This window comes from Onychostoma macrolepis, chromosome 09 (genome assembly GCF_012432095.1).
Source record: "Onychostoma macrolepis isolate SWU-2019 chromosome 09, ASM1243209v1, whole genome shotgun sequence".
Classification (NCBI taxonomy): domain Eukaryota; kingdom Metazoa; phylum Chordata; class Actinopteri; order Cypriniformes; family Cyprinidae; genus Onychostoma; species Onychostoma macrolepis.
In genome coordinates, this window is record NC_081163.1 from 3,789,782 (window position 1) to 3,801,872 (window position 12,091).

General features: G+C 36.1%; 1 long non-coding RNA gene across 2 annotated transcripts in view; it reads left to right on the forward strand.

The window, feature by feature from the left end:
- The first annotated feature begins 917 nt into the window (after positions 1-917).
- LOC131547114 (uncharacterized) overlaps positions 918-12,091 on the forward strand; it is a 29,928-nt gene continuing 18,754 nt past the window's right edge. For both annotated transcript variants that reach the window (XR_009272849.1, XR_009272848.1), the window contains exons 1-6: positions 918-1,038; positions 1,279-1,396; positions 4,151-4,213; positions 4,345-4,393; positions 7,543-7,616; positions 10,490-10,671. This is a non-coding gene — a long non-coding RNA (uncharacterized LOC131547114). The remainder of the gene's footprint in view (positions 1,039-1,278; positions 1,397-4,150; positions 4,214-4,344; positions 4,394-7,542; positions 7,617-10,489; positions 10,672-12,091) is intronic.

Sequence of the window (12,091 nt, forward strand, 5' to 3'; positions counted from 1 at the left end):
TGCTCTTTTGCTATGAGCAATATAAACACTGTATAAAGGGACTTTACTGTAGGAACCAAACATACAACGGTCAGTTTCAGGAAGTCATTATGATGCTATTTATGATGCCGTTTTATGTAGTCAGTCTATATGATGTGAAATAAACCATCAGGAAAAAAAAATTATAATAATAATCATGGTTTTACCACAAATAAAACCAAAAAACCACGGCTACCGTAGTTAAACTGCAGTAACCACAACTTAACCATGGTTTTGCTACACTAACCATAGTTTAACCATGGTATTTTTAGTAAAACTGTGGTTCTACAAATGGTAATTAATATGCCAAAAAACCATGGATACTACACTTTTACTATAGTAAAACCATGGTTAATTTGTGTAAGGGTTATTTATTTTTTACATACAGTTATGTTTGATTTGTTTGTTTTTCCCCATGAATTAAAAAACACAAAGTGGAAATATTTATGCAAAGGTTTTTCCAAAAACATTCTGGGTAACGCTTCAACAGTTAACATTAGTTAATGCATTAGATTTCATGAACTACCAAACAATCATTTTATAGCATTCATTAATCTAATTCAATTATACATTTAATTCAGATGTTTTGGTTAAGATTTTTTAATGTTTCTGAAAGAAGCCTCTTATGTCTGTGTCAAGTCACCTTTCTATAGCGCTTTTTTACAATACAGATTGTGTCAAACTAGCTTAACAGTATTAAACAGGAAAGTGTGTCAATAATAGAGGACACACTCAATTTTCAGTTTAAATTTCGTATGCTAGGCCTACATTTACTTGATTAAAATTCAGTAAATATTATTTCCTCCTCTCTTTAAAAAGTTAATAAGCCTGTTTATTTTGCCATCTTTTATATTTGGCGCGCGGAAGTTCGCTATATTTTGTGAACGTGTGGGACTTCCGGTTCATTAGCCGGAAGGTAAATAAAAATAACAAAGTGCAGTAAACTGTATTTGCGCTACAAACCAGTGTTAATTAATTAAATTAATGTGATAAACGGCATAAGGGAGTGTTATTGTACAGGTAAAATAACCGGAAGCCTCACACTTTGACGTTATTACGTTTAAAAACAAGATAGTTGCATCTCACAGAGGCCTGACTGTGCGTTTCTCCATAACTGTGATGTTTTATTTTGTGCCACAAGGGGGCAGTGCTTGGTAAACAAAACCACAGTTAGGCTTTGGGGCCGTTATATTGTGTTCCTTTGGTGTTCTTCACAGTGTCATATACTAATAAAGTGTGTTGAATTTCTTTTCTCAACAGTTGAACAAACCCAGATGACGCCACAAGGAAATCTGGAGGGTTATGTTAATATTTGATAAAAATTTTAAATCTGGATTTTTTCTGGAGAAAGAGACAGGCGGGGGAGGAAAATGCCAAGGTATGTAACATTCATATCATTTAAATAATAAATCAGTCTAAGGTAAAGACTATGGTGGGAGTTTATGAATATTTAAAATGTGGAGTTTACAGATCAGAAACATTGACAGTGGACGAATACTAATTTCCTGCGGCCGGTATCTGATGAGGGGTTAAACTGGACGCTGGATACATTATTCATTTTCTTTCTTCCTGTTATTTTCGTACCTTTGATAGGCTTCCTTTGGTCAGGCCACTTCTGTATATTTTACTGTTTTATCTGAAAAACAGCAGGGGGAAAAAAAAGAATTTCCACTGAAATATTAATATATCGGAATCTTGGCATGTCAATGAGAGATCAGACAGGTAGAGTGTGTTTTACATAACAATTCAGGTGAAGATAAAGTTCACCTCCCTGCAAAACACAGACGGACGCGTCAAATGTCTCCAGCCCGTGTGTGTCCGCTCTTAATCTAGCTGTGGACGCATAATTTGTGTTGTAAATGGGTAAACAGAGTAGCCAGCAGAAAGATCTGGACGGGTGTATGGAGCAGGAAAAATGGGATGTGTTAAGGAATAGTCCTTTCCCAGCTTGGAAAAGTCATGGAAATGTATCTAGTAAATATGCATTTTCCTAGCTTTGCTTTTTTTATTTTTTATCTTTTAGATATTGTCATTTGCGAGGAAAATTATGATTGTTGAGGGCCTTACTAGAGACATTTGTACTGTAATCACTGTGAAAAGTGACAGTAAAGACGTTCATACTAATTCTATTACCAATAATTTAAAAAATGTAGCAGTTTTCACACAAATGTGAAGCAGCACACTTTTCAGCACTGATAATGTTTCAAATTAGCATATTAGAATGATTTCTGAAGGATCGTGTGACACTGAAGACTGGAGTAATGATGCTGAAAATTCAGCTGTGATCACATGAATAAATTACATTAAGATATATTTAGATAGAATATGTTTATTTAAAATCGTAATAATATTCCATAATATTATTATTTTTTTACTGTATTTTTTAATTAAATAATTGCCACCACCTGAGCATAAAAGTACAAATAAGACAAATATAATTTGTATAAAAATTCTTAAAAATCTTACTAACTTTTGAATGATAGTGTGTATTTTTTATTACATTTTTATTCATTACTTAGCACCTTTTTTTTTTTTTTTTTGCTTTTACTGTTATTTGTTACTGTTGTAATAATGCTTTGGCAATATTGCATGTAAACAAAATCATGCAAGTAAAGCATTTTAAATTGAATTGAAATATATATCTTTATTTTCATTTATTTTGGATCAAATAAATGCAGTCAATTAAAAAAAAAAAAAAAATCTTACCGACACCATATATTCGCTTGTAATCTATATGAAATGATAATCTATATAAAATGATTTTTAAAAACGATTCATCTGTTGTAAACCCTAAAGACTATAAAAGTCATGGAGATTCACTGTGGGAATTCTGCAGTCAGTTAAAGTAAGTTAGCCTCAACTGGTTTGGATGTGAGAGCGAAGTAGAAACACGTCGTCTCTTTTGTCGGATCGTAATCCCTATTTTTCCCAGGGAACGTGTGTTATTTCCTTTCAAAATGAAAGCAAGAGTGAAGGAAGCACTGGAGGAAATCGATTCGATGTAAATTATTAAGAATGGAAGAATGCGGCCGACCCCCCCACCGTCATACAGAGAGAGAGAGAGAGAGAGACGGGCTGGCAGGTGGACCGAAGCCTCTTGCCCGGTCTCTCTCTCCGTCTCTGTCTCTCTCTCATTAGCGGCTGGAGTCGGGGGTTCCCTGAGAGTGAGGAGGCAGAGAACTCGGCGGGGGAGAGACGGCCGGACCTTCACATCCTCGGGCTCGTGCTCTTTCTCTCTCCCTAGAAGCTCATTAGTACGAGCACTGATGCATAAGAGCTGGTCATTAGCTCTCTCTCTCTCTTTCTCCCCTCTTTTACCTCTCAACAGTCTCCGTCCGTCTGTCTGCGTCTCACTGCCGCTCCGAACTGAGACCGACACGAGACGAGGAGCGTCAGACGATTAACAGACAGACAGAAACCACTGTCCTCCTCTCGCCTCTTTAGATCTGTTCTCTTCTCAACTCAGTTTCAACTCAATTTGAAGTATATTTTTTGCATGATTGTTTACAACCACAAAACAGTGGCACAGAAATATAATATACAATAATTATACAATAAATACATTTACAATGTTATAATAACAGATAATAGTAATATTAAAATAAGATGCTAAATGACTAATAAAATAAGATTATATATATATATACAGTATATGTGTTGTGTGTGCGCGTGCTCCTGTAGTCCTTGTTTTATTTGTTTTACAGTATATACATAAGACATATATATATATAGTAAGCATATATCAAGACATTATTCTGTTCTTTTACTGTATCATTTCTACTCCTTTTCCAATTTTTCTCCTCATTTTTCCTTTTTCTCTTCACTCCTCATTTTTTCCTTTTGCCTTTTTTATAATCTTGTCTCTGCTTCTCAACTCTCAAGCACTTTCTTCTCATCTCACCTCATAACCCTCTCCACTCCTCTACTCGCATTTCTAATTTTTTTCTCGTCTCATTTACTCTTCTTTCCTTCATTTTTCCTGCTTTGCATCTCATTTTCTCCTTCCATTCTCTCCTCTGCTCTCATCTCATCTCATCTCATCTCTGCGCTCTCATTTTTTCTCATCCCTTCTTCTTTTCCCTCTCATTTTCAGCTAGCGTTTCTCATCTCCTCTTATTTCTCGTCTCATTAGATGAGTTGACAGTGAGCCAATTTGGACGTGAAGCCTTTCTGATGGAGTCCATCTTCCAAAGCAGTGAGTAAACATAAATGCTTGACCATCTCTCTCTCTCTCTCTGTCTCTCTCTCTCAGTACCTGGTTACTGACCAGAGAAAGACTCTCAGTAAATAAGATCTCTCTCTCTTCTCATTGGTTGTGTGCTGTAGGGGCTGCTGGTAAATAATGTCTGGTGAGAACCGCGTGCCCGCGAGCAGGGTGAGAGCCGGACCACAGCGCACTCCTGGGGCTCCGTCAGTCTGTCTGTTCTTCCCCCATTCTCTCTCCTTTCCTCCTTATTTCATTCCTGTCTTTTTCCTCAGTCTGACACATACACAATTCACGTGACACCTGCCTTTCCATCTGCTTCACAAACACACACTGGGCTCTTCCTACACACACACACACACACACACACACACACACACACACAGCCAGATACAGAATCATGAGTGTGAATTTGAACTGAATTGGATTTACAGTTAGAGAAAGAAATTCAGCAAAGTTGCACAACAGAACTGTTACATGATTAATTTGACCTATTATGTATATGTATTCATTTTTTTTCTCTCATCTAATTATACATATTTAATTATATGAATTATGAACACTGAATTGAGTTCAATACTGTCAGAACAGGCATCAAAATTGTAATTTTGTAAATAATATTAAACAGTTGTGCATTTGTGTATGTATGTGTGTGTGTGTGTGAGTATGATAGTTGTGTTTCTATGTACAAATTGCCATTCATATATGTTTTATTCCTTTTTAGTTTTATTTCAATTAAATGCTCTTCTTTTGAACTTTCTTTTCATCAAATAATCCTGAAAAAAATATATAATGGTTTCCACAGAAATATAATAAAAAAAATATATATATATTATTTCTGATAAAAAAAAAAAAAAATGCAGCCATGGTGTGCAAATATATATATATATATATATATGTGTGTGTGTGTGTGTGTGTGTGTGTGTGTGTATGTATGTATGTATAGACTTATAAAATGTTATATTTATATATAATTATAATTATATAAAATATATAGAAGTTATATATTAGTATTATTGTATTTAAATTGCAGTTAATTGAACAATGATCATTTGATCGTTATTGTCATCTAGTGTTTTTAAAAGTAGTCCATGATGTACTTAAGATATATTCATGGATAATTCACACAAAACAATTGCAATTTGCAATTGCAAAACAATTATTAATGAAGTATAATAATGATAATAGTAATAATAAAACTAAACTCACAGCAGTACGACTTTATAAATTTAATTAATTAATTTTTATTTTATTTTTTATTTTTCTCCTTCAGTTCAAATTTGAATTACAGTTCTGCATGCTGTTTGCTAAATCAATTCTAATGCAATTCAAATTCAGGAATTTAAAAGACATTTTTGATTCTTTTCTGAATGGAGCGCAACCTTGATGCCCACCTGCCTTTCAGAAACAGACACACACACACACACACACACACTGATCTCCTCTGTCTCTCCCTCAGTCTCTGCAGTAGGTTGATTAATGTTAGCTGGCTGTGCTCATGAACTTTCAGAGCCTCCAAAGTGCTAATAACAGTGTGTGTGTGTGTGTGTGTGTGTGTGTGTGTGTGTGTGTGTATATGTGTGTGTGCGTGTGCGTGTGTGTGCTGCCCTGCTCCAGTCCAGAGCCAGTCACTGAATTGATTTGCTCATTTATTTAAGGCAATATGAGCAAATTTGTCCAATAAGGCAGAGGGAACAGACCTTTTTCTGTTTGTGCTGGATCCACATCCCATAATTACTGTTTCACTGGGCGAGATGGACTCCTGGAATCTGGGCAGCAGAGAATATTATGCCTATCAAATCGCTCTGAAGGAACATTGAGGTTGATTTACAGCAGAGCCGGCTGACCATGACTATACACCCGTCATATATATTCACCCGGGATCAGATCCCATTACAAAACTGCAAGAATATGACATTCATTAGATGACTGGACTCGTGAAATGCACAGAAACATTATCTTTTGGTATTACTTGATGACATCTGGGATGCTTATGCACTTTGTTCTTACATCCAAGCATAATTGCTGGGTGTGCAATGTAATAGTGGTCTGTGAGGAGACCTGCAAAGAATTCTGGGAGACGTTTAGGACAAATGAAGATGTTGCAAAGGTGACCTGCCGTGTGGTCTATGGTAACTTTACACTGAAAGCCACAAATAAATGGATTTCATATACAGCCAGGCAATGAAAGAACTTCATTTCACCTGTCAGGTGTTTGATTTCCATGCCGGAGAATCCGGGCTTGTGCTGGGAAGTCATTTCTTTGCTGCCTTTCAGAGCAGCTTTGGTTTAAACCAGCTGTTTTGGTATTAGTTAGTTTTTTTTTTATGACTTTCTAAATGCACAATTTACAGGAAAATCTCTAAGAACATGTCCTGGTTATATTTTATACCAATTTATTCATATATATATATATATATATATATATATATATATTGTTTTTTGCAATTCAAGTAATGCAAATATATATTTGGGGTCAGTAAATTTTTTTATTTTTCTCTCTTTTTTTAAATTAATGCTTTTTTCCACGAGGTTGCATTAAATTGTTTAAAAGTGGCAGTAAAGACATCTATAATATTACAAAAGATTTTTAATTCAAATAAACACTGTTCTTTTGACCTTTCTATTTGTCAAAGAATCCTGAAAAAATGCATTATATTATAATATGAAACCAAAGTAATAGTAATAATGAAGTGTCTTCAGCAGCAAATCAGCATATTAGAATGATTTCTGAAGGACCATGTGACACCGAAGACTGGAGTAATGAAGCTGAAAATTCAGCTTTGTATCACAGGAATAAATTACATTTTAAAATATATTCAAATAGAAAGCAGTTATTTTAAATTGTAATTTAGTTTTTACCGTAGAACAAATAAATGCAGACTTGGTGAGCTTTTTTTTCTTTAACTTTATTTGTTTTCAGTAGGCAAGAAAAAATAAATGTAAAGATTCAGATTTCTCAAAATACTTATGGGATGTTAATTGTCATGAAAATAAAATGTTCCTAAACAAGGCCATGTAAAACTATTGATTTTTCTTTTCTTTTGATTTTAAGGTGAAATGTGACATTCTTTTGTGAGATTCACTATCATACACTTTCAAAAACTTTTCAAAGTTGGTACTAAAACAGAGATTATTAGAGGATATTAAAACAAAATATTATTTCAGTTTTTCTCCTTCAAAATATCATGTTTAATTCAATGTTACCTGCTGTTTCTTTGTAATTATTTGAAATGTACTAACACAAAGTGACAGTTGTTAAAAAAAAACAACAACTGTAAAAATGTTCAATGTACCTATATTTATCTGTTCATACACAGAAAACAAGAAGAAGTGGCAGTGAGAATAAAAAGAGACGAAGCCTGCCTTCGATCAGCCTCTAATTGGAGTGAAGGTAAGCTTGATTCTGGATGGCAGAACAAGTGATCTGCACAGTCATCTAATAAGAAAATGTGTCCCAGCTAATAAAAGACCGCTTTCAGAGGTATTAGGAAAGTTTACGGAAACAATTCCAGTGAGTTTAATGCTGCAAGTGAAGTAGGAAACACTCGTGCCAATTAATGCTGTTTCTCTATGCGGCTCTGTCCACATCCACATCCTTCCCCTATTACTGCTGTTTTTGGACACAGAGGCCCAAACCCCTCGTTAGGGCAGAAGTGTGCAGCCCACCAGCAGAGGCACGACACGTGTCCACCGCCAGCAATTAGCAAAGGTGCGGAGGTTTGGAATGTGGAGACGGGACATTGGGCCATTACAATGCAAGGGACGGAGCAGACCTGATCACGGCTGCACAGCACAGGCGATGTTTGTTAACCCTGAAGGTCAATCCTGCTTCACTTCGGCCAGTAAAAGACAGGGTTTATGTAACTCAAATCAGCACCATGGACAGAGCTTTCACTAACTTGAACAGGAAGTGCAAGGGTGTTGTTATTTATGGGGTGCCAAGTCTTAACTCATTTTGTAGACTGAAGGAATTTTGGGACACAAAAATGCAGCTGTAATGCAGCTGTACTTCAATGCATGTACACAGAAAGACAAAAGAAAGTTGCATTTTATCAGCGAAATTGAAAAGTCAGCACTTAATTTCATGTACAACATTTTAAATCCAATACTGGATTTGTGCACAATAGTTTAGCATTTCATGCATGTAAGGGTGAATGTATTTCTAATTTTGTAGACAACAAAAAACACCTTTTGTGAAAAAAATACGTCATGAAATGCATTTCACCCACAAAATGCACATTTCATGGACGGTGTATGCATTTTGTAGTGAAGTTTTGCATACAAGAATGAAAGAAATTTTGTGGATCATGAAATGCATTTTATCCAAGAAATGATTTTTGTTCATTGCATTTTGTGACTCAGCATGTCACAAAATGCATTTCACCCATAAAATGCACATTTCATGGATGGTATATGCATTTGGTAGTAAAATGCATATAACTTTTTGTGAATGAAAGAGGTTTTTTGGATCATTAAATGCATTTTGTCCATGAAATGGTTTTAGTTCATGGCATGAGAACAGATTCTGATTGAATCTGACCAGACCTGCTATCTGAACAGTAAAAGCTTCTAATAAAGCTACAAATTTTTTGCACTACTAAAGTTAAAACAGCTTGTCACTGAAGAAGAACTCTCAAGTGATGCCTTTATACCTTATCTACCCCTAAAAGAGTAAGAATATAACATAATATGCACCCTTTATTGGTATATAAACCACAAAAGTGTCGATTTGAGGCTTCTACCACAGTTGTAGTTCAGGCTCAAGGCAATATTTAAAAAAAAAAAAAAAAACACACACACTTTGAATTGCAAATCTGAATGAAGTTAGTTTGATAACCAGATCTGTCTAGTTGAATGAGCTCGAACTTCTGAAACCTTCACAACTTTCAAGAAGCAGCTGAAGACACACCTTTTTCGCCAGCACTGAACCACTCAACAATTCTAAAACAATGCACTTGTATTAAAAAAAAAAAAAGAATCCTCTTTTTTTTCTGCATAATATAAATTTAAGTTAATTTTAATGAAGTGATTAGGTTCAGTCATATTTTGAGGCACTGATTTACTCATACTAACTCTTCTCGCTATGGTTTACATTGCAAGTATCAGTGCAAGACGGTTGCAAAACAAATCTGCACCTGCTGTAGTAAAGCATTTAATGCATCTGATTAAATCTCTGTCCAGTGTGAATAATAGTAATATGAAAAAGACCAAAATCTTTTTGAGAGATGTTGGTGAAAATTTGTGAAGATGAATTCAAACAGAAACTGATGACTTAATACCAAACATTTAATTGACTTTTATGCATTTTCTTGTATTTTGTGAAGTGCATTATTTGACTTTTTTACAAAATGCACATTTCATGGATGGCATATGCATTTTGTAGCGAAATACATACAAGTTATAATGAACAAAAGAGGTTTTGTGGATCCTGAAATGCATTTTGCATATAAAAAACTATTTTTGTTCATTGCATTTCATAACATGTCACAAAATTCATTTCATCAACAGAGTTGAGAACAGATTCTGATTCAGTCTGAGCAGTCCTGCTAACTAAACAGTAAATGCTATTTCACCGAAAAAGATGAATTTATACCAATCATTTAGCTGCTTTTTAGACTTTTTCTTGTATTTTGTGAAGTGCATTATGGACTCCATTCACAAAATGCACATTTCAAAGTGAAAGTGAAAGTGGCGTGACATGTGGCCAAGTATGGTTACACATACTCAGAATTTGTGCTCTGCATTTAACCCATCCAAAGTGCACACACACAGCAGTGCCTTGCTCAAGGGTCTCACCTCAGTCGTGGTATTGAAGGTGAAGAGAGCGCTGTACATTCACTCCCCCACCTACAATTCCTTTAGGTTTCGAATCCGACTCTCTAACCATTAGGCCACGACTTCCCCATGGATGATAAATGATATGATATATGATATATCCATTTTGTAGTGAAATGCATAGAAGTTATTGTGAACTAAATACATTTTGGGATCCTGAAATGCATTTTGTCCATGAAACGATTTTGGTTCATTGCATTTCATGCTTCAGCATGTCACAAATCTTACCAGTCCTGCTAACTCAACAGTAAATTCTCCTTTCACAGAAACTGATACTGCTTTTTCGACTTTTTCTAGTGTCTTGCACAAATTGCATTATGCTAGAGGCCTGTTATGTTTGTGTGAGGTGCCTAAATCCTGAACTTTTGGGTCCCCAAAACATTAAAACCCCTCTCCTGCGTTTGTGTGCGTTTTCCCTCTTTAACGCAGGCAGTGATGAATCTCTCTGCCTCGCAGCGCCGATGTGGCCTTCATTTGTCTGCGAGGACGTGTGAACATCCCGGGGCCGCTGTTGTTGTGTCTGTGATGGCCTATCAGTCCTCCTGCTTATCTACGGTTTTACCACGGAGAAAAGAATCGGTCATTTGAATCCTCCCGGCCGACATCAGAAGGTAATGAATGACTTTAGTCCGGTAAACGGCGTCTCTCTCCCTCTCGTCTCTGTGTGGAGTAAATTAGTATCAGCGTCTGCACACTGCGTTTCGGTGTAAAAGCGTCTCTCTGGCGCTTTTCCTGTTATTTTCCGGACAGGCGTCTGTGATTTCATTAACACCACTTGTCAGCCAAACACAATGGGGTTCCCACCTGGCAGCGTTTTAGCACGGACACAAATACATGTGCTTATTCACGCGCTCTACTGTAGATGACAAACACAAAGCCGCACAATAATGTACAATTTGTTTAATGTCCCTCCCGTTTCAAGACAGCGAGTGACGCGTGTTATTTGTGTTCACCGCAGACGACACAATGGGGGAATGCATCGCGTGCCAGACTCCGTTCTAAAGGCCACTTTCCAATTGATTAGACGACTTGTGAAACAAACCCGCGCGTCAGAGAACGGCAGCGCGCCGCCGGTGAGCATTGGGAACGTCGCCAGACTCGAGGTTCTGCCAGCATTACCGTGGCAGCTGTGAATGGAGCGACTTGGAGAAGGTTTTAAAGGCCACTTCTTGGTAAAAGCTGCAGTCTTTGCGGGGCCTACAAACCTCAAAACAGAGTTTGAGAAAGTGCCAGGCATGCTGCTTTAGTGTCTTCTAATTCGTTTTGCTGTTTGGTTTTTGGTTTGGGATATGAGCATTTAGAGTAGTTTTGTAATGAAGTAGTCTATAAAACAATTAACCAAAATGGATTCAACAAAAGCATGCTAATATTTAGATATTTTTCTTTTGAGAAAAAACAATATGCATTGATAAAAGCATCAAGTTTTAAAAATTAATCATTAAAGCTGCAGTCCGTAAGTTTTGCCTCTTTGTCACCATCTCTGTTTGAAAACCTGGAATTGCAGTTTTTTGCGGAATTATCTTCCTGACCAACTGAGGAAAAAAGCATTACCACAAATCGCACTACCAATGGTGATTTAATCTAAAGATCGGTTAGCTCATATCACATCAAACCGTGCAAATTATTATTATTGTTATACTTTATTCTCAAATTATTAATGTTAACAACATCAGCATTGCGTGACTATGAGTATTGTGTGTATTAGCGTGTAGATTTCAATTTCTGTTCAGTCTAATATCTAATATTCATATTAAGAAATTCTTTTAACCCAAAAAGCAAATTATTTTCTTTAAAATACAAATCTTGTGTAATCCCAGGCTATCTGTAATCAGAAGCACATTTCATTCACATGTGTTTCATAAACACATAATCCTTTCTGGATTACAGTCCGCCATCAAAATGATAAATTTAACTATTCCAGCTGCTGTGAGAAAAGGCTATAAACGATCCGTCACCTTCAGGGTCCTCACATGCGATAGCCTACTAGCCGGGACAACTTCTTTATGTTTACAGGCGTGACGTAATGACGCA